Source organism: Emydura macquarii, unplaced genomic scaffold, assembly GCF_026122565.2.
Source record: "Emydura macquarii macquarii isolate MOO-44397 ecotype Brisbane River unplaced genomic scaffold, CSIRO-AGI_Emac_v2 contig_968, whole genome shotgun sequence".
NCBI classification, from domain to species: domain Eukaryota; kingdom Metazoa; phylum Chordata; order Testudines; family Chelidae; genus Emydura; species Emydura macquarii.
Window position 1 is genome coordinate 17,179,301 of NW_027131105.1, and position 21,361 is coordinate 17,200,661.

The 21,361-nt window shown below is 41.9% G+C and overlaps 1 protein-coding gene across 1 annotated transcript in view; it reads left to right on the top strand.

Moving 5' to 3' along the window:
* Positions 1-10,494: 10,494 nt before the first annotated feature.
* The window catches only part of TMCC1 (transmembrane and coiled-coil domain family 1), a 182,354-nt gene continuing 171,487 nt past the window's right edge, over positions 10,495-21,361 (top strand). The window contains exon 1 of the mRNA XM_067544351.1: positions 10,495-10,722. The gene's annotated coding sequence lies outside the window, so the exon portion shown is untranslated. The remainder of the gene's footprint in view (positions 10,723-21,361) is intronic.

Consider the following 21,361-nt stretch of genomic DNA (forward strand, 5'->3'; position numbering starts at 1 on the left):
TCATCACCTAACTGCAGACTGCTCGCAACTTGCAACCCTTAGCTCCGTAAGAAACCTCTCCCCATAATTAACCAAAAAAGCAATCCTGCTAACTGAGCTAGTAGGGTGAACCTCTATAAAAGCCCCAGTTTGTGTGGGTATGACATCTCTCTTCCTGTGGGTGGCAGGGTGCACAGATGTATGCACACACCAACACTGGTAAACCATGACTGTCTAACACATTTGAAAACCCAGCTTCCTTTCTCTTCACTGGTATCGTTTCCCACGTAAGCAAAGCTCTAGTGAGAGAATTAACCTTGTAGGCACACCCGCCCTGTTGTCTGGATTGCTCTAGGTGTCCAGCCTAAACAGTCTCAGTCGTGTTCTCATCCTTATAAAGCGAGGCCCAGGGTCGTGACTGTTCTGCCTGAAGGATACCGTGTGTCAGTCGCCATCAGGGCATTGCTTCTGGGAGCCATTTTGTTAACCATTTCTAATTCTTTCCTCCCCGTAACATGCTCTTCCTCAAAGAAGAGCAATGCATAACTGGCCTCCTTTGGTGAAGCAAAGAGATCATCCTCAGGCATATCTGAGAAGAATGATGGCGTTTACTTTGGGGGGGCAAGAGGAGATGTGTTAGGATGGAGCACCTTCTGCTGAGCCTGAGAACAAGCCAGGTCCCCCTCCAGGCTGATTGATAAGCTCAGCTGGGTTGCGGTAGGATCACCTGATTGGCCAAAGGGAACCAGGAGGCCTGCTTTTAAGATCAGTAGCTGCAGCCAGTCACCACCAGCTGCTCAAGGCTTCGGTCTGCAGCTGTGATTGGTCTTGTCCCTGTCCTGCTACAGCCCTATGTTCCCTTCCTGACTCCGACCCCTAGCTCAGGTTCCTGACTCTAGCTATGACCCTTGGCTCTGGTTTCCAACTCCAGCTCCAACTTTTGGCCCCCAGGTCCGGTTCCTGGCCCTCCTCAGTCCAGCTCTAACCAGTGAGCTGTACTTCCAGCGCTTGCCCTGGCCAAAATATGTAAACTGACTAAATACATCCAAAGCCAGATTTTCACAGTTAGGTCTGTGCAAGTTATATAAGCAGATAACCAGTGTGAGCACACAATCAAATATTTTTGCACAAGCGTTGGGCACTTGCATGTGACAATAAGCTCTGCACAAATCTATGCATGCAACTGCACATGGCTGGGTTTGAAACTCTGGCTCTCCAGGCTTTGATCAGAAACTTTTAGAGCCTTTAAAGTACTGGCTGCAAAGCTCCAAGGTCCCAATGAACCATCTTGTCCTCGTAGATCAGAGGGCATAGGTTGCTGGAGCCTGGCATTTGCAGGGCAGGATTGGAGGGAGCATGGTTTGTATAGTTCTGCCTATGGAAAGCCTTCCCTCCATTAGGAGGGAGGTCGTGGAAATGACCTTTGAATAGAACAGTGCAGAAACCTTTCCTTTAGAAGGGCTTTTGACAAGGCATAGCAATGGGTGTAGTATTTTCTTCTACCTGCAATTGCTTTAAAAAAAACCAAACATACTGTTATTTTAAAACAGGATTTGTGGTTGCTGTATTGCCTAGAAAGTCCATGGCCAAGAGACACCTTTAAAATAAATGTTATAAATCTAGCCTACATTTTCAAAACTGTCTAGGGATTTTGGATGCCACTAGAGACTTCAGAGAGGTACCTGATTTTCAGAAAGGGCCGAGCACATGCTTTCTGAAAATTGGGCCCTTTTTTAAGGTGTCTCAGGCTGGATATTGGAGATTCCCAAAATCATTAATCGCTTTTGAAAATGTAGGTCCTAAAGTATAATCATGTTCACCTGATCTCTGGGTAACCAGACTCTCAGACAAATTAATGTGGATCGTGATGCCCGATATCAATAACCACCATGCATTTTCTCCCTGCACTTCTCTGAAATCCCATTTCTCCACTGCTTGTATTATATAGGTGTGTATTGTGAGGAGAGCTAATAATGGAGGACACCAAGAAGGCTGAGGTTTTTATGCCCATTTTGCTTCAGTCTTCACTAAAAAGATTGTGATCAGATACTTAACACAATTTATATTAACCACAAGGGGGAAGGACCACAAGCCAAAGTAAGGAAAGAACAGGTTAAAGACTATTTGGATATGTGAGTTTTATTCAAGTTGGCAGGGCATAATAAAGTTCACCCTGGGGTACTTAAGGAACTAGCAGAAGCAATCTCTGAACCATTAGCAATTATCTTGGAGAACTTACGGAGGACAGGTGAGATCCTAGCGGACTGGAGAAAGGCAAACATAGTACCTATCTTTAAGGGGGGAAAGGAGAACATGGGGAATTATAGACTAGTCAGCTTAACTTTGATACCTGGAAAAATAGTGAAACAAATTATTAAGCAACCAGTTTGAAAGCACCTGGAGGATAATAGGGTGATAAGTAAAAAACAACATGGATTTGTCAAGAACAAATCATGCCAAACCAACCTAATTACTTTCTTTGATAAGATTACTGGCCTAGTGGATGGGAGGAAGCGGTAAATTTGACGTATCTTGATTTTTAGCAAGGCTTTTGATGCAGTCCCACCTGACATTCTCATACAAACTAGGGAGTGGTGGTCTAAATTAATTTACTTTAAGGAGGGTGCACAGCTGGTTGAAAAAAATGTACTCAGATAGTAGTTAAATGATTTGCTGGCAAACTGGGAGGGCATATCTATCGGGGTCCCACAGGGGTCAGGCTGGGTCTGGTATTAGTCAACATTTTCATGAATGACTTAAATAATGGAGTGGAGAGTGTACTTATTAAATTTGTGGGTGACACCAACCTGGGAGGGGTTGCAAGCACTTTGGAGGACAGAATTAGAATTCAGAAAAACATTGAAAATTGCAGAATTAGTCTGAAATCAACTAGATTAAATTAAATAAAGACAAGTGCAAAATACTACACTTAGAAAGGAAAAATCAAATGTACAACTACATAACAGGGAATACCTGGCTAGGTGGTAGAACTGATGAAAATGTGCTGAGGGTTATAGTGGATCACAAACTGAATATGTCAACAATGCGATGCGGTTGCAAAAAAAATGATATCATTCTGGGTGTACTAACACGATTGTCATGTGTAAGACATGGGAGTTAATTTTCCACTCTAGTCAGCACTGGTGAGGCCTCAAGTGGAATATTCAGTTTGGGTGCCTTTAAGAAAGATGTAGACAAACTGGAGAGAATCCAGAGGAGAGCAACAAAAATGATAAAAGATTTAGAAAACTATGAGGAAAGATTAAAAAGCCTGCACGTTTAGTCTTGAGAAAAGACGACTGAGGGGAAAACCTGATAGTCTTCAAATATGTTAAGGGCTGTTACAAGAGGATGGTGATCGATTGTTCTCCATGTCTGAAGGTAGGACAAGAATTACTGCATTTAATCTTCCAAAATGGAGATTTAGGATAGATATTAGGAAGAAACTTTCGAACTATAAGGATAGTTAAGTACTGAAATAGGTTACCAAGGGTCATTGTGAAATCCTTATAATTGGAGGTTTTTAAGAACAAATTAGAGAAACACCTGTCAAGGATGGTTTAGGTTTACATGGTCCAGTCTCAGCATGGGGAGCTGGACTAGATGATCTCTCTAGATCCCTTCCAACCGTGCATTTCTAAGATTAGAGAGAGAAAGGCAGCTGTAAAGTTCAGGTCCCAATCAACATGATTCTGAGTATCCCCAAAGTTTGGGTGCATTTGGATTCTGGAGTTTTGGGCTAGTCCATCATGGAAGTTCAAAGTTCACATCTGGATCCGAGTCCAAACTTCCTACTTGCTCAGATCACTCTCCAGTTCAAACGTCCGTGATTATTGGTCTATATCTTGGATCCTTTTGAAGTTCGTTCATCATTATAGTGGAAAAGTCTCAGAAAACCTTGGCTCTCATATTATCCGGTCCATCCCGATTTACCCAATTAAAAGTATGGATATTGCATTCTTATTTCTGAAAATCCTCTTAGTAAACTTCTGACCCCTCTACTGCTTTCTATGCTTTCCCAGTTGCTGACCCATTTTCAGTTAAACTCTGCAGGACAAATTTATCTTTTTTTGTAATGGTGAGCTTTGCTGCACAGCACTTTTTGTTCCTGCCATGATAACAAAAGCGGCATTATTATGACTGGTGACATTTTTGCTGGAATGAGAAAGACGGAAGTAAAAAAACAAAATTCTTAAGCAATCGGCATTGTGTTTGCTAACAAGGCTAACGGTGCTACTTTATTTTTATTTTTAAAAGAACAGATACTATCCCCGCCTGCACTTGAGCAAAAGGATGGAATCCGTCAAGGGGGGTGAAAATGAAACACACTTAGCCTGATGAGCTTTACATGTGCAATGGTGCATCTAACGTTTTAAACCAATCAAAATGATTTCTTAATGTTAGATGCACCATTGCACATGCAAAATGTGCATGCAATTACATGCACAAAGTTAGGCATGCATTTACTATATTTGTATAAACAAATTACCAGAGTTGTCCATTTGTGTATGTGCACAATATTGTGCTGGACCTGGGGATAAATATTGCTTGTGTAACCCACAGGCTTGCATTGCAGCATTTAGTGGTGTAAATAAGGGAAGAAACAGTGGGAGGATACACGCACACATATGAACCTCTGAAATGCAGCCACCATTGGGGTGGAAAGTAGCAGCTGTTTAATAGCACACAGCAAAACTACACAACAATTGGGGCAAAAAGCAGAGTCCAACTGAAATCACAGGGTGATGTACAGACAGCGAATGTACTACTAATCCAGCTGGATTTAAGCCAAGGAACCAAAACTAACACCCCAGTTTCCAGGGAATCTATATTATTTGCTAGCATCAAGACCTCTGTCTTTTGCATGAGAAATAAAACAGCACCTCAACCAACACAGCACCCCCTAGCACAAGGACGGAACATTGATTCTGTCTTGACTCTGAAGGAAGAATGCTATCTGCTGAGGCATCCATATTAATTCCTGCAGCCTCTCTGTTCCTTAGATGTCTCCCAGCTAAGTACTGACGATGTTCTTCACTGAGCTTGGGAGATTTGATGAGATCACAGCCAAAGTTGGCATGGTTGTAAAGATGAGATCAGTGTGGGTGCTGGCAGGAGGTTAGTTTGTAGCAGGTATCTGTGTGTTTTCTCCAGGATTTTTCAACATGCTGCTGCCTGGTAAAGGAGTTGGAGAGGGAAAAGTGGAGAGACACTGAGGTGCCCAGATACTACTGAACTGGCAAAGCAAGCTCCCGATTAGATAACCTTTGCTCCATCAAAGCACGCAATGGGGTCATTTCCCATCTCTCCTGTTTGCTCTATATTCCTTGAAGGGAAAGAAAGGAAGAGGTGAGGTGGGATAAGAAGCTAAAGCAAAGATTTGAAATGAATACACTGATATATACAGTTTAAGCACTATTGTCTCTTCCAGATACGTCTAGGTGGGATCCAGGAGACATTCCTTTCACAAGCGCTGCTAAATCCTGTCATGTGATTTTTGTATTTCCTTGGGTTGTACTGTGCTGTGTGCATAGTTCTTACCAGGTCTCTTCCATGCAAAGTAAATACTGAGCAGCAAAGTGAAATGACTAATTGTCATTCATTAGTTGCCTGCTAAGAAGACCAAGGCAAAATTCAGGAATGTATTATCTCCGGTACCCCTTATCACACACACTTCAAAAGCAGAACCAAGATAACAGACCAGACTTCAGCAGGGCAAAGGAATTTCCCAATCCCCTAAGCATTAGTTCTGTTTTGATGCAGTTCTTGGGGCAGGTCTACACTTAATATGCTGCAGCAGCGCAGCTGAACTGGTGCAGCAGCACCATTGCAGAACTTCAGTGAAGACACTACTATGTTGATGGAAAAGTTTCTCCTGTTGTCGTAGTTAATCCATTTCCCTGAGAGGCAGTAGCTGTGTCAACAAGAAAAGTCCTCTTATCAACACAGTGCTGTCTACACTGGGGAGTGGTATAACTGCATCGCTCGGGGGTGAAGTTTTTTCACACCCCATGAGCGACATATTTATACCTATGTAAGTTTGTAGTGTAGACCAGGCCCTGGTATTTTTGTGAATGAGTCATAATATAGATGAGTTACAGAGGGACCCAACCTGTGAAGTTAGAGTCACCATCTGGATTCCAAAACCCTCCACTTCGAAAGTTTGGGAGAGTTCAGATCCCCAGTTTATGGAATGGATTTCATCTCAAATCACAGTACACAGTACAGCTGATGCATGTTGGACTGGAGAATTCAAAACCATAGCCTAGCAGTCATTCAGTGCTAGTTTCTATAGTGACTAAGGAACTAAGGTTTGATTTGAATGTAATTTATCAACACATTACATTTAACAATAGCTCCTAGTTAGGTTACTGATGAGAGATTTCAAGTCCCAGTCTATGATCTACTACTCAGGCTCTTCTCAGTGACTTCTTACGTAAAGAAGCACATACAAATGTATAGTTCAAAGAAAGGTAGAGAACAGCAAAGCCTTCAGAGGAAAGAGGGAGTTAGGATAGACCCCAACAAGTACAGGGAAACTCATCTTTCTGAAAGGGCTGGTTAACAACGTGGGAGTGGCCTGATAAATGTTAAGCAGGATTGTGCTTGCTATGTTTGTGGATTGCAAACTGGTAGAATGATTCAGCAGCAAAAAGAATAGTCAGTCAGTGAGGTGTTTTCCTCTAGAAAGCCAAGTAAGTAGCACAAAAGGAAACTTCCAAGCCTTGGGCTCAGTCCAGGCCCATCACTGGTCGTGTAGTCCAGACTACCAAAGGCGTTCTCCCACCCCTGTTTCCCAAGCATATCCCCTTCAGGACTTAAATCAACATTGCCTTACACCTTGGACAGTTCTTTACACCAGTACAAAGTGCTACCAAATCAGAATAATATCTTACATTCATTTTGCACTGATGTAAATGCCCACAGAAGATGCAGGGCAATGGTGAATCAATCTTATAGCCTTCTTTCCTATGCACCTATGTAAGGAGAGGGGGAATCTGTTTTTAGGTTAACCACTTGATTACCGGGGACTGGATTGTGCCCTTGAACTCTTTCACATGGATGCTTTAGGGTGGTTTACTAAAACAGAGGATTGTCTAATAAGCGTAGCTCCTTGTACTCATTTATACTCATGCAGTTCTAAAAATCTGAACTCTGTGTATGCGTGCATGTATGTGTATACACAGGAACTGGCTTGATTTTTTTTTTCAAAGGTGTTAGGCACCTCTGATTCCCATTGACTTCAATAGCTCTGAAAATCAGGCCAGTACTTTCATATATATATATATATATATGATGGGTATAGTATAAGAAGTTCCATAAAATAGAATATATATATATATATATAATTTCATCCATATATTACTCATAAATGATTACTAATTACTGAAGCTAAAACATTTAAAAACCAAATATACTTATTTACTTAAATATACTAGTTCTTTATAGATGCTGTTGATTACCTCTTTTAAAACATGACTAATTATTCCAAAACATGCAATATGTGATCCCTTTATATAGGGTACAGTCATGTTTATAATTATTTGCTTGGATGCCTGGTTTGTCTCTTTTGCATAATGATTAAAACCACAGATAATCTGGGGACTTCTGCATTTTTAACAAGCCCTTGGTAATAGTGTTGTTACTCTTAGTCTGCTGTATATAAAAAGCCAAATTGATGCCTGTCTGTGGTCTGACATCAATAAGCTATTTAATGGTGTATTTCTTATGAAATGATAAATACAAGAAGAAAAATCTTATCTGCTTCTCACCATTTATGTTGTTTGTTTTCTTTGTGTATTTCTCTAGTTTTAGGCAATGAAACTGGACCATCAGTTTCACTCTCCAATTCTCATGCATAGACAGAATATCCTAGTGTTTGGGATTTCATTGCTAAAGAGGGATGCTTATAGCCCCATAAATAGTCTACATGGATATTTTAAAACACGATAAAAATATTCTTATTAATATCCAAATTTGTAAATACAATAAAAGAAAACAGCAAAATAAAACAAAAACACCCCTACCTTTTGGTCCTAAATTATTTGACATTCGCTCTAGATCCTACATACCCTTATGCAGCACACAGCAGGGAACCTTAGAGGACCAGTCATTTATGAAGAAGCATAAGATGTCTTTTGACTACTGAAACTGGCCACTGCATTCACTGAGGTGCTATTAAAGGGTAAAACATCCACCATGCTCCCACAGCTCAGCCATGCCATTGTCAATGGTGGGTATTCGCTTTAGCGTGCAAGGATGCTCACATTTTTTTCTTTCCTGTCTTTAGGTTCTTTTGGCATGTCAAGATCTATGTACTTAGTGTTCCTCCTGTGACTATAAATTCAGCTGGCAGTGCTTGAATTCAAAATGCAGCTCATGCCACTCTTCATACCCTAACATAGCACAGTCAGAGCTTTCTTTTTGCCTCTAGCTATACTGGCCTGCTGTGATTTGGGGTGGGGGAGACGAAGAGTAGAGGGAGAATATTGGCCAGCGTAGATTAATACATGTGATTTAATTGGAAATATGACTGTTAACATCAAAAGAGATGGGTATTATTTTTAAATAAGTCATTGTGTAAATTTCAGACTTTTCCACTGTTAATACATTAATTGCATCAGACAAACAGAGCAAGGCCATTTTTTTTCATCAAATCAGCTTCCACACAAAGGGCTACAACTTCTAAAAATACCCAAGCGCAGTCACATTGGATAATGTCACAAATCAGCTGAATGTAATCTCTGTTGGGTTCTGATCTGTGGCATTGTCTTGAAACAAATCCACCATGTTACTTTCATCTTTTCTAAAAGGTACATCGTTTGATCTGTGTATCCCTCTAATCAGTACACCCTCCTGATGGGGTCCGCTTTACAGCATTAATAATGTTGTTCCCACTGCAGAAAGATCTCACATCAGAAGGAGGGGAGTGAAAGCAAAGTGCTGGAGCTAAAACACCTAGGACAAGCCACTGGGGGCCAAATTCATTCATGAGGCCTGATTCTTTATTCTAGCTGAGATGCACTCAATACAAAAAAGGAAGTGAGGGTAAGGCAAAGCTAGCACTAAGCTGTGGTCTTCTGGTCCAGACTACGTGGGGTCTGCTTGGCCCCTACTGGAAATCAGAGCATATAATTTATATGCCCAGGCTCCCCATTTCCTCCTAGGAACCTTAGGGTCCCCGGTTGCTATGTCGGCAGCTGCCCCATCCCTGGCGCTGCCACCACCAACCATCCTGCCACAGGGCAATGTGCTACCTCACCATGCAGACAGTGGGGTGGGTCATGCACTGTGATGTCAGGGGGCTGGGCTACCTCAGATACATCTAGCAGTGGGCCGAGCCCCCCAAATCAACACAAGCCCTGCCCCTTGTGGGAGCCACATCCTGAGAACACCCCTTAGCTGAAATAGAGGTTTGGTTTTAATGGAGTTACTAGATATTAAGTTGGCCCTACATGACTGAACGAGGAGGAGTATTAGTTTCACATAGTCAACTTTTAGTAAGTATCAAAGGATGATGAATAATCTCTTTGTTATTCTGCATCATTTGCCGTTACACACAGAAGTGAAGAACAAAAACTACAACCAGGACAGGCCCTCAGCATCAACACCTGCACCTGACCCCAATACTCCAGAGTACCTTAGCAGAAGCAAGTTTTAAATTAGTTGAAGCTTTTCTGGGGGCTCGTCGGGGATCTCTCTGCAAAAAGTTTTTTTTTGCAAAAAGTTTCAAAAAGTCTCTGTGATGGGGCTTGCTTCCATCCCCTGTTAGACACGGAGCTAAGAGCCAATTACTTCACCTATGAATGACGGGTTGCCTTCTGGCCAGAGGAGGCGGAACTAGGTAAGAATTATTAGCGGCCTGACCCGTATAAGGAAGTTGAGGGAACTCAGTAGGGAGGAGGCGTGACTCTCCTGCAGAAGGAAACCCCCCAAGAGCAGCTCAGGCTCTGCAGATAAGCAAGAAGCCAGGCAGGATGATCCAGAGGTAGCAGGGAACACACACACACGGGCACATGTTCAGGTGTTAATGGCTGCTCTCGGTCACAGACCTGGGTGAAGCGGATGGGTGTGCACCCCGCACCCTTCCTGCAGGCTGAACGGAAGGGGCAGTGCGTAATGTGTGCCACCTCCCCCTCGACGGGGCAGTTCGTGGCTCCGCACCTCAGGCTGGCCACGTCGGTTTTGAAAGGAAACGAATTGCTACCACTCCGGCAGCTGATTGCACAAGCCCCGCCTCGTTCATTGCACATTAAGCACGGGCGGTGCAGGGCGTGTCTTCACGCGCAGCTGCAGCGCCGCTGCAATGAAGACGCTGCTACTCCCCTGGGAGCGCCCAGCTCCGCCAGCGGCGGGACCCATGTGCAGGGCAGCGGGGGCAGGTCGGTACCACTGCCCCAGCCACCTGTGACAGCTCAGTGCTGGGGGCGGGGCTTCCAGGGACCGCCACCCGCCAATCCCCAGCCTTCTCCACCCCAGCGGGACCTTCTCAAGAGGCGGGTCCACGGGGCAGAGGCACCGCCCACGGATGGAGGCGGGTCTTGCGTTGGCTCAGCCCCCACTGTGACGTCAGAGGGCGTGAGTGACTCACCTCGCGGCCTCAGGCCTACGCGATGACGTTGCGCGTGACGTGGGGGCGGGGCAGAAAGTGGCGGCGGCGGCGCTGGGAGCCAGCCGGGGATGGGGCAGCAGCTGCCACCAGAGCAGCCGGGGACCGGGTGCCGCTTTCCCGCCCCTCCGCCGGTGAGTGAGTGAGTGAGTGAGCCAGCCAGCCAGCCAGCCCTTCCCGCTGCACCGGCCTTGGCGCCGCTTGCGCCACTGGGGTCCTTTCATCTCCTCCCCCCACCTGCGCCCCCTGGGGCCTTTCCATCCCCCCCGGAGCCGAGCTCCCCCCGCCCGCCCCCCACCTGCGCCCCCCGGGGCCTTTCCATCCCCCCCGGAGCCGAGCTCCCCCCCGCCCGTCTCTCCCCTGCGTCTCCCCCTCCCGCCCCCCGGACCGAGCTCTCCTTCGTCTGTTCCCCCACCTGCTCCCCCGGCGCCGAGCTCCTCTCCGTCTGCCCCCCAGCTGCTCCTCCGGGGATCCTCCATCCCCCCCCCACAGGGCCGAGCTCCCCTCCGCCCGTCCCCCCACCTAGTCCCCAGGGCCCTTCCACCCCTCCCCCCCCCGGGGTCGAGCTCCTCTCTGTCCGTCCGACTACCTGCTCCCTCGGGGTCCTTCCCTCCTCCCTCTCCCCGCGGCCGACCTTATTCCCCATCCATCCCCCACCTGTTTCCCTAGTGCCCCTAGGTCCCTCCCGCTGGATCTCTCCTGGTGCTGCGCTCCCCTTCATCTTCCCTCCTCCCTCCATCTCTCTTACCAGACTCCTTCTGCCCTTCCTCCTCCCTAAGGCTGAGCTCACACACTTCTCTTCCTTTCAGGGTTTGATTCCCAAGTCCCCTTCTCCATCTTCCCTCTCTCCTGCAGGTCACTAATCCCGCTTCTAGCTGGTTGTGTTCCCAGCCTCTTCCCTGGTTTAGCCCTAAGGGTGTCTGGTCTCATTGCCCCCAAAACAAAGTGCTGCCTCTGGATTGGGAGGGGGAAGGGAGGGGAGTTAGAGAGTGGGGAAGGAACAAGTCTCCCATCCAGTTGGAGGAGGGGAATATCTGGGAGAAGAGCAGTGAGTAAGAGGGAGGGAGCAACCTCTCAGTTTTGTGTGTGTGTGCTGCCTCAGCATTATTAATCAGATCCTGGAATAGTTTAAAATCACTGCCTCCTCTCCCTTACATCTGTTGTTCAAACTGGCTTTTCTAGAGTGGGATAACAGCAAGAATAGAATCCCTTGAAATGGGCACAGGGAAGGATGGGACAATGCAAGGTTGTTGTAAAACATCAGCTGAGATGGTATCACATTTCAGTATAAACATGCTGTGGAGTGTGTTTGTTTTTTAAATCTGTGCTTGGAACCTTTTGTTTTTGGGTCTGTCTTGAATTTTGCAATGAAAGGAGTGAATAGGGCTGTGGGTGGAGGAGAAGAACTGAGAGTCTGACATTAAAGTGCAGGTGCATCTAAGTGAAAGCAAAGGCTCCTTATGGGCTGCAGTGTACTATGGAGGCTGTTCAGAGAGTGGAAGTAATTGGTGGGAGGAAGGTTTGTGAGCTCCGCCTTCTCTAGCTACTAAATGAAAAGTAGTGACCTGTGTGTGTATCTTACTGGGCTTTGCTATGCCTTCGTGAAAGATGCTGCTTAAAGCTACAGGAAACCTGTAACCACAGGTGCAGAACGTTGCAGCCAGAATAGCATCACTGGCTATATTTTGGGTTTTTTTACTTTCACTCTGAAAATATATAGTATCTTCAGCTTTACAATCCACATGAACCCTGTCTTCCGGAAACTCGTTTTACCCCCATCCTCTGCTTTTGACCTTTCTCTATTATTTACCACAGTGAAACTTGTTAGAAATGCCTTATTTCACACATTTGCAGATTCACACACCAGTTAAAGTGAGTATTTGTTATAAACCCCAAAGTTTAGTGGCTGGTAAATCACCTGTTAGGAAAAAGATTAGGTTTGAAAATTAGTGTAAAAGTTGGCAGCCTGGGACCAGTGATTTACCTACATGATCAAAAATAAGCTTATGCATCAAGTCCATGGTCTGAATGCTTTATTTAATATTAAGAAAAATAATCTAACAGTTTTAAAAAAACTCAATATTGTCTCTATACAACAAATCTGTTCAATAAAAATTGATTGAGAATTTTTAATCTTCAAACTTAATCCTCTGGTCACATAGGTTAAAATGAGAGGTCAGCAACTTCCACAAAAATCCAGTAGATACAACCAAAGTCTTATCAAATTTCTTTCTGAAATAGGAATCACCAGAAGCAGTATGTAATAACTCAGATCTATGTTGTATATTTTCCTTTTCTTTAACATGCTGCTAAGGGGAAATAAAACCCAATTTGTAAATAATCTATGCTTCAAACCAAATTCAGTAACAAAGCTGAAAGTCTTGAGTAATTATTTGATATAGCAAGATATATAGTAATGACATCATGTACTGCGTCTTAGGTCTTGTCCGTGCTGGGACTGACTTCCATTGTGTACTGTTTCACTCAGCAGTATGGACAGTGATTATTTTATCAGGTAGTAGGCTGTTCCTTAGCATATAATGAGGATTTTTATAGTATGATTCTGAAGAATCCTATGGAATGGCTGTTAGGTGGCTGTCCAAGAGACTGGATCACAGTTTATCTGGGCTTAATCATTTAGACATGAAGGAGGAAATGCTTTTAAAACAATGCTCAGGAAACTTATCTGTATGTCTGCTTAATGAAATTATACAGCTGAATCTCCCCCTTTCAGGGTACCTTTGTTGTTTCAGGTAGATTTTAAATGAGTTTTCTAAAGGCAGTTAATTTTTCTAAAGTAAAATATTTCATCCTATATCTGCTAAAATCCTGCGGGATGTGAACTGAAGTAATGCTATTTGAGTTGGCCCACAGTTCTGTGACTGAATTGTTGGTTTATAGTTTTGGCAAGCAGCAATGGTGTGAAACTGGCAAATCTCTGGTCAATTTCATAACTGCTGTCCAGAACCCTTTGGGCAGCCATGAAAAATAAGTCAGTTTCACTCTGCTAGTGTTTGGCAAAGCTGAAAACAGATACTCAAGCTGCTCATGGGGGAAGGACTCTAAAAATTGGGACTGCAGGAAAGGAAGGATAGGGGAGACACCCCAAGGTGTCAGAAGCCTCTGGTGTGGTGCAGGGGTAGAGTAAAGATAAATAGTCTGCCAGCAGTGGTGTGGAAGAGGCTTGAAATTTACGGACTGGAAAAGACTAAACCCTTGAGCAGGGTTCAGGGCAATATGTTAGTAGGGGTCCAGGCATCTTAAATTGGGGACTAAGGATTGGGCATTTCTCCAGGGTCTTTTAAGCTTGGATGAAAGACAAAACACTTTGATTCTCCTTACTGGACTCTGACAAGTTTCTGGTAAATTTTTCAAATCCTGCCTTAAATGCCAGGGGGAGGGAATAAACAAGTTAATAACTTGTTCTTACAGGGCAACCTGATTGGATCTTTCACATATAACTTGCTAATTTAGGACCAGATTTAAAAAAAAAAAGATGCACATAATTTACACAATCAATTACCACAATTGCATTTGCAAACATTCTAATTTCCTGTGTATTTATGCACATGCAGTTATGAAAATTTTGGGTCTTGGACTCCTTGAAGCAGAGACACTGACTGTGCTGTGATGGTAACACATAGTCTGTAAGAGTCACAAATTCTTGAGGTTTAAAGAATTTTTACTTTTAACCCCATTATATCACCAATGCTACATTGTTAGCTCAGAGTGGCTGGCTTGGTGTTAACTTTAATGACTTATTTTTAGCCTTTAATTTCAAATGTGTTGTTGTTTAAAAAGGCATTGACACTTATTATTTGGAATACTGGGCTTCTGTCATAGTTAATTCTTTCCTCTGCATTAGACTTTGTTTGACTTATCGGAGTATGAGTGAATGCTGCTGTTTCATAGACTATCAGCTATTAATGATTTTTCTGTTTCTTGCTATGCTTGTTAATTCCAACAGTTCTTATTCCTGTACAAAGAAGCATTTTTGCCAAGGTTTGCTCTGAAACTTACCTACAGTACTGACTACAGCTGTCTACAAATGTAGAAGACAAATCACACCCCACCTCAGACTTCTCTATTTCTTAAGGAATTTATTTTCCTATTTCTTTTAAAAATGAAATGTTTTGAAGATTTTGGATTATAACTGCAAGCACTTCTATGCAATAAAAAAAAAAGTTAGTGTGGGTATTTGTTGGAGGTATGTATGCATGTATCATTTATTAAACAAAAAGATAGCATAAGTCCTAAATAATGCATTGTTTAAAAAAAAGTCAGAAATAAAACAATGACACTTGATTACTCAGAGACAGAAACTGGTGTTGCTTCCTCAAAGTGTGAGGAGCAGTGAAATACAATTTCAATTGCCCAGGAGTATGCAAGTAAAGAAGCCCTATAGTAAATTGTTATACATCAGAACAGAAAGCAAACTCTTGAAATATGGGCTCCCCCTTCTTGTAATTAAGCAATATCTTTCTTTGTATAGTGGAGGAAAATCAAATGGGAAAGAAAATAGGATCTGACAGTTTTTTTTCTTGGGGGAAAAAGAACCCTTGACATGCAGTTCTTAAATACATATTGCTAAAATATAAAGAAGTTTGGAGAATAAATTGGTTGAATATGCACATGTGCACTGATGCATTACTAGCACCAGAATATCAGGATTACATTATATGTAAAATGACCTCATTTGAACCTACTGTGGGAATGTTCTAAGGGATTCTTTCAGAAAAGCTAATTATTTATTTTATAACGGGTGTCCTCTAGCCACATGTTTTCACTCCTTTAAATGACCGAACTCCTTTAAATAACAGTGACTTAGAACTTTTATAAAGCTTTTAATCTTTGCCGTGTTTTATTAACATATGCTCCTGTGAGGCAGATGGTATCTTCCCCATTTTATAGATGAAGACACAGGCATAGAGATGAAAAGTCATACCCCAAATCAAAAGATGTCTATATTAATAGTGGCTAGAACTGGGGCATACCTGACGCACATTCCTTGTGCTAATGCCATGCTTGTCAACCATTGAGTCAGAAACAAAAAGAAAATATTTTCAACTTCATCCTAAGATCTGAAAGTGCTTTCACAGACATTAGTAAACTCTGCAACACCCCCTTTGTAAGTTAGATAAATGTTATCCTCATCTTACAGAATTTGACAGGCTTGGAGAAGTAGTAACTTGCCCCATGCCACACAAGTCTATCAGAGCCAGGACTCCCTGTTGTGTGTGGGCTACAAGACTGTCCTCCACATATAACATAATGAGAATGCTCTCTAACCCCTAAACGCTGAGGCAGTCAGCGGTTTGTCTGACTACTTTTTGCCTTCAGTTCTATTCAGCTGAGTCTTTTCTTATTTTAAGGAAAAAAAAGAACCTTGAATATATTAATTCCATCCATTAGGTTTGTATCTTCAGGCCTTGAGGAATCACCGTGTGTGCAATGATACTACCTACTGACTCTTTTCTCCTTATGAATCTTTATAAACACTGCCCTCGTTTCTCTCCATCTGAGACTTTCATGTTGACATCCATTGGCCAGTGGCAGGCTGTAAATCTACACGCGCCTCACTAAAGTGGAATTTAACAAAAGCAGGTCACTGTTCTAGAAGAATATGATGGTTCAGCCTTTTTGGGGGAGGGGAAGAGAGGAAGAGAGAGGCATTTTAAAGGTTGATGTGTAACTGAAATACCCAACATGCTACATGACCTAGATCATCTCTACACTAATTTAATACATATTATGGAGCATACTTAACATATTGAAATTCAAATTGGGAAGAGGCAGATCGAAGGGCAGGAAACTTAAAATGCAGTGTGGGTTAATTTCTCTAGCATATCAGCATTGTTTAGAGTAGGGGACTGGCAGTCAGTAAGGAGACCTGGCTGCTGTTCCCATTTCTGAGAGGTAAGATTGTGTATGTGTATAATTTGTAGCAGAAAAGCAAGAACTCATAGTAGTGTGCACATGAATATTGTTTTTTAACTAGGAAAATAACACGTCTGTAATAGCAAGCAGACAAGTTTGTATCACTGACATGGTATTACCCCCTGCTGAAATTAGATGCATTACAAGGGAAGTGCCTTAATGGCTGGATAGTCTTTTATAGTTCTTCAAAACTTTTCTATTCCAGTTACAGGGCATTGAAGTGTGGTGAAACGAGTGATGTATCAACACACATTATAATCATGTGAATGGGCATCACAAGATAAACAGTCTGGTTGTCTGTTGGATTATGAAAATACTCTTAGGATATAAATCCAGCATTCATCGGTTATGTGAACTAGCTTGGTCTCTTCATTGAATTCTATTTATTAGCTTGTTAATTTTCTTTATGCTAGTTCAGTTAGCTGTGATCATTTCAAGAACACAACAACAGCTGATCTCCAACCAGATAATATATTCAGCTGGCAAATGAGATTTTTTTTTATCTCCTCCAAGTATAGTGGCTTGGAGCGCACACAAAAAGGATTTGAGACTTAATGGATAACTCTTGTCTGGAACTTTCAAAGACATTACAAACATTAAGATGCAGCATCTTTGGGAAGTAGGTAAATATATGTTTAAAAATAGGAAAAGTGAGCGAAGAGTGGTTGTGACTGTCAGATAACACAGTAGAGCTGAGGTGGAACTGTGATTAAAACCCCAAGACCTGACTATCAGACCTTTGCTCTAACAACTTGACAACATGGTCAGACAGGCAGATTGAAGAGGGAAAAACATCATATTTTTCAAAATACAAAAATGGTTTTCTGACTAAACATCAAGAGCTTCTCTGGGAACTGTGTGTGTGTGTGTGTGTGTGTGTGTGTGTGTGTGTGTGTGTGTGTGTGTGTGTGTGTGTGTGTGTGTGTGTGTGTGTGTGTGTGTGTGTGTGTGTGTATAAAGTCAGCCAGCATGTTTTAGGACCCTTCCGGGGTTAACTGTTGTGTCTTTGACAGATAAAATCACTACAGACACGCTTTAGATGAAGTATGCATGTTTCAGTGAAGAAGTTTCTCTCTAGTTTCTTAGCTGCGTTTACTGAGCTACAGGGACAGGTGTAAACTTTCATCCAGAGGATGAAGCTTAACTGTATGGCATGGGGGAGGAGGGTATGATTATGAAGGGCTTTGCTCCTTCTATAAGAAGGCTCATGATTTAGGGCTTCTCTTGCATTCCCACTTTCTCCTGGTGTTCCAGCTTGCTTCAGTGGCCAAAATATTTTTCTGTCTGTACTTACTATGAGGACTGTGATCAACTCCCTCAAGTATGGTACTTTGGTTAGTTATCCCTTCTTTAATGACCTCCAGTTTGGATTGCTAAATGGGGCTACACAAGCAAGCTTCAGCTAATGGAGAATGTGATGGCTGACTGCTTAGCAAGGCTGGCGGGAGGCACTCCATTCAAAACATTGCACTAAATGTAGTGCGCTGTTGGCATTTGATGTTAAATAGTGTATCAGGGCTCCATAGGCTGTGCTGGTTGCACATTCTCTTCTGGATGCAATTTAAGGTGTTAATCCAAAAAGCCCTAGAGAGTGAAAGCTAATTGAGATCTGCCTTTCTCTGTGCCCCTCTTTGGCAATTGAGGTCAGCTGATAGACTTGCTAACAGACCTGTGAGTGAAATAGCATATATAGGAATATAGACCTGATACAAACTCTGTTTTTATTGTAAATAGGCTTTATCTTGAAAAGCTTTGTGATAACTTTCCTCTGTCAAGATGGAAACTTCTAAAGATAAGCTATTTGACCTAACATCCTGTTCCCAAAAATAAAGATGACCATTTATTTTAAGACGATGACATCTGCTCATAAGATGTTCATATGTGTTAATTTTGGTGGATGACTGTTCAGTGACTATTAGTTGCTAGGGTCCTTTAAATTATTTTTATAGGACTTTGTGCATAACTTTAAATACACTAGTGATGGTCATCTCAAGACTTTTTCACCCAGATGGAGGATTGATACAAATTGATTTTTAAAATTTAAATTAATACAGATTGATTTAAAAAACACCACTATTTAAAATATGAAGCCGGCAACCTATGTTAAGGCCTAAATTTATAATACAATATTTTTTGTAGTTAATTTAAATGAGTTTAAGCAGTACATACTTGCTGCTGAGTTTTAAAGGAAGTCGATGGCTAAGACTAAGAGCTGAAGAGTTTTGAACCTTCTGTTCTCTTAGGGCATGTCTACACTACAAAATGATGTCAACTTAACTTATGTTGGCGTACACCCATCACAGTTATTAAATTGTTTGTGTGCACACACTTGACTCCTTGTGTCAGCGGTGCATGTCCTCACCAGGAGCACTTGTATCCATTGTATTGTCCAGTGCAGAGCACTGTGGGATGGTTCCTGAAAGCCAGTAACAGTTGATATAAGCAAACAGTGTTGACACGGACAGTGACACTGGTTTTCAAACTGTGGTCTGTGGAGCCTTGGTGGGCTGCAGACTAAGATTTCCAAAGGGATCCACACCTCTGTTTGAAATTTTTTAGGGGTCTGCAAAGGAAAAAAGGTTGAAAATCATTACTAAATCAGTGTAGAAAGGCACTTGCATCAGCAGGAGCCAAATTTAAGTGAAAACACTTCCACAGCTAGGTTGACCCAGGGCACCTTACATCAACCTAACCATGTAGTGTAGACCAGGCCTTATTTTTCTGGGTTTTTTTTTTTTTTGTCCCTTCTTGTTAGTTGGGAGGCATCCTAGCCTTTTATTTTTTAATTTTAGGGTGTGACAGTGTGCATGAGTATGTATGGGCACCTGTAAAGTCCACACGAGGAAGGCACCAGAAAATTATCCCAATTTAAATAGCCCTAAACACAGCACATATTCTCATTATCTTTATGACAATCTTCTGAGTCCTGAGAAAATTAAAACTGACAGCTGTAAACTGCCAAAGAGGTTGTCATGTCTGCTTACCTGTTATGGCCTGTATGCTCTCCGTAGGGGAGGAGGGAAAGGTATAGCTTCCATAAAAGAATAGAAATCTAAGAAGGAAGCTTTGTAAACTTTGTTCTCGTGTTGTGGTTCATGCATTAGATACTTTTAGTTCCAGTGTTAAAATATTTAACGAGATCTAAGTTCTGATTTGACTCTTTGGTAAAATTCTTCAGTTTATAACAAACCAATAGCCACCTCCTTAAATGCCGACTTTAGGATTTATACGAGTTGTTTGTTGTATTATGCCGATAATTAGTCAAATCTGATTTAATTAAAATCCAATATTGATGCTAACTCTTTGATTTGACCTTCATTTCATCTTGATTTGACAGTTGTATTGCTTTATTTTTAATTTAGCATTACAAACAGAAACTTAGTGATATCTGTGTTGGTTTTAAGTGCTTAAAAAGACATTGTCACATTTCTTTCAATAAGCAATGTGGGTCCAGAATCCTTGAGGACTTGGATATATTTAGCAGATCATCCTCCATGCCTGACCAGTTTCTCCGCCCCAATTAGTCTTTGATTCTGACAGACCCTAGATGCAGGCAGAGTTTTCTGTGGATTGCCGTTAACTTTGGACTTTGCTTCCCACAAGGGTCAGTAGTTTGTTAGGCTATCACTATGCCCAGATAATCAATCTGTTTACTCAAGCCTTCCAATGAGGTTGGCAGATGGGGAAAGGTATATTCTTTAGTAATGGTTCTAGTTAGTGGTTGGGGACATTACTTCTGAATTAATCATTCCTGTTGTGGTAACTATAAGCTTGGAGTGTCCTTACAGCTAGCTATTGGTGTCATAATGCTTACAACTATTTATTATTTGTATTACCATAGTGCAAACTGACTGGTTGTAAATGCACCTAGAGATTTAAGCGATAGACAAATGACAGGCCCAAAGGAGGATAGTTTCTTTATATAACCCTCTATCAGTCTTTAGTTATTTTTTTTATATTGAACCCTTGAAAAATTTTGTGCCCTTCCTACTCAGGCACAAAATCTACATGCTTGTCTAATATGCTAAAACCCAAATGATTACTCATAAAAAATGTGCCCAGGTGAGTGGGTAAGTAGATTTTTGTAGGGGCGAATAGTAGCTGTGGGCTTTTTTTACGTGATCAATCATGTCTTTGGAAAGATAAATGGTGAATTTGAACTCGTATACTGTCTACATGAGCCATTGCAACTTCATAGCAAAATGCCTAATTTGGTTATATAGACCTCCTCTCTCTCCTTGTTCCACAGGCCAGACTTGACTGCTTCTAAAGTATGAAATTCAGTCTTAGCAGTTACTGAATACTTTTTCCTAAATGTAAACTACAAAATGCAAATCAATTACACCTTGCCACTGAGATTCTCCAACATCCTTTTTAAATAACATTATCAGTCTAGACAAATACAGATGAGATGCTTTCTAATGTCTGAATAAGAAATAGAACAGAGTTGTATGTATGGTGGCTCGGAGAATGTCTGAGATACAGGCTTTTTTCTCTATCTAGTAATATTTGATTTATTTCCAATATATTGCTTTGTCTTCAAAATGCTATACAAATTATTTCAGTAAAAATAAATGATCAATAAAATGATGTAGGAATGTCTCCTCAATTTCTATAATACTAGTTTGTCTGTAGTAACTTGGGGCAATTTTCCTTCTAGATTAAAGTGATTCCAATCTGAAAGTGTAGTATGTAGAGATGTAGTCCTATCATACAACACTCTTTCCATTCCACTAGTATCTCCTAAGGATGTTAAACAGCAGCTACTAAAGTTAGACATTTTTAAATCAGCAGGTTCAGATAACATGCATCCAAAAGGTTTAAAAAAGCCAGCTG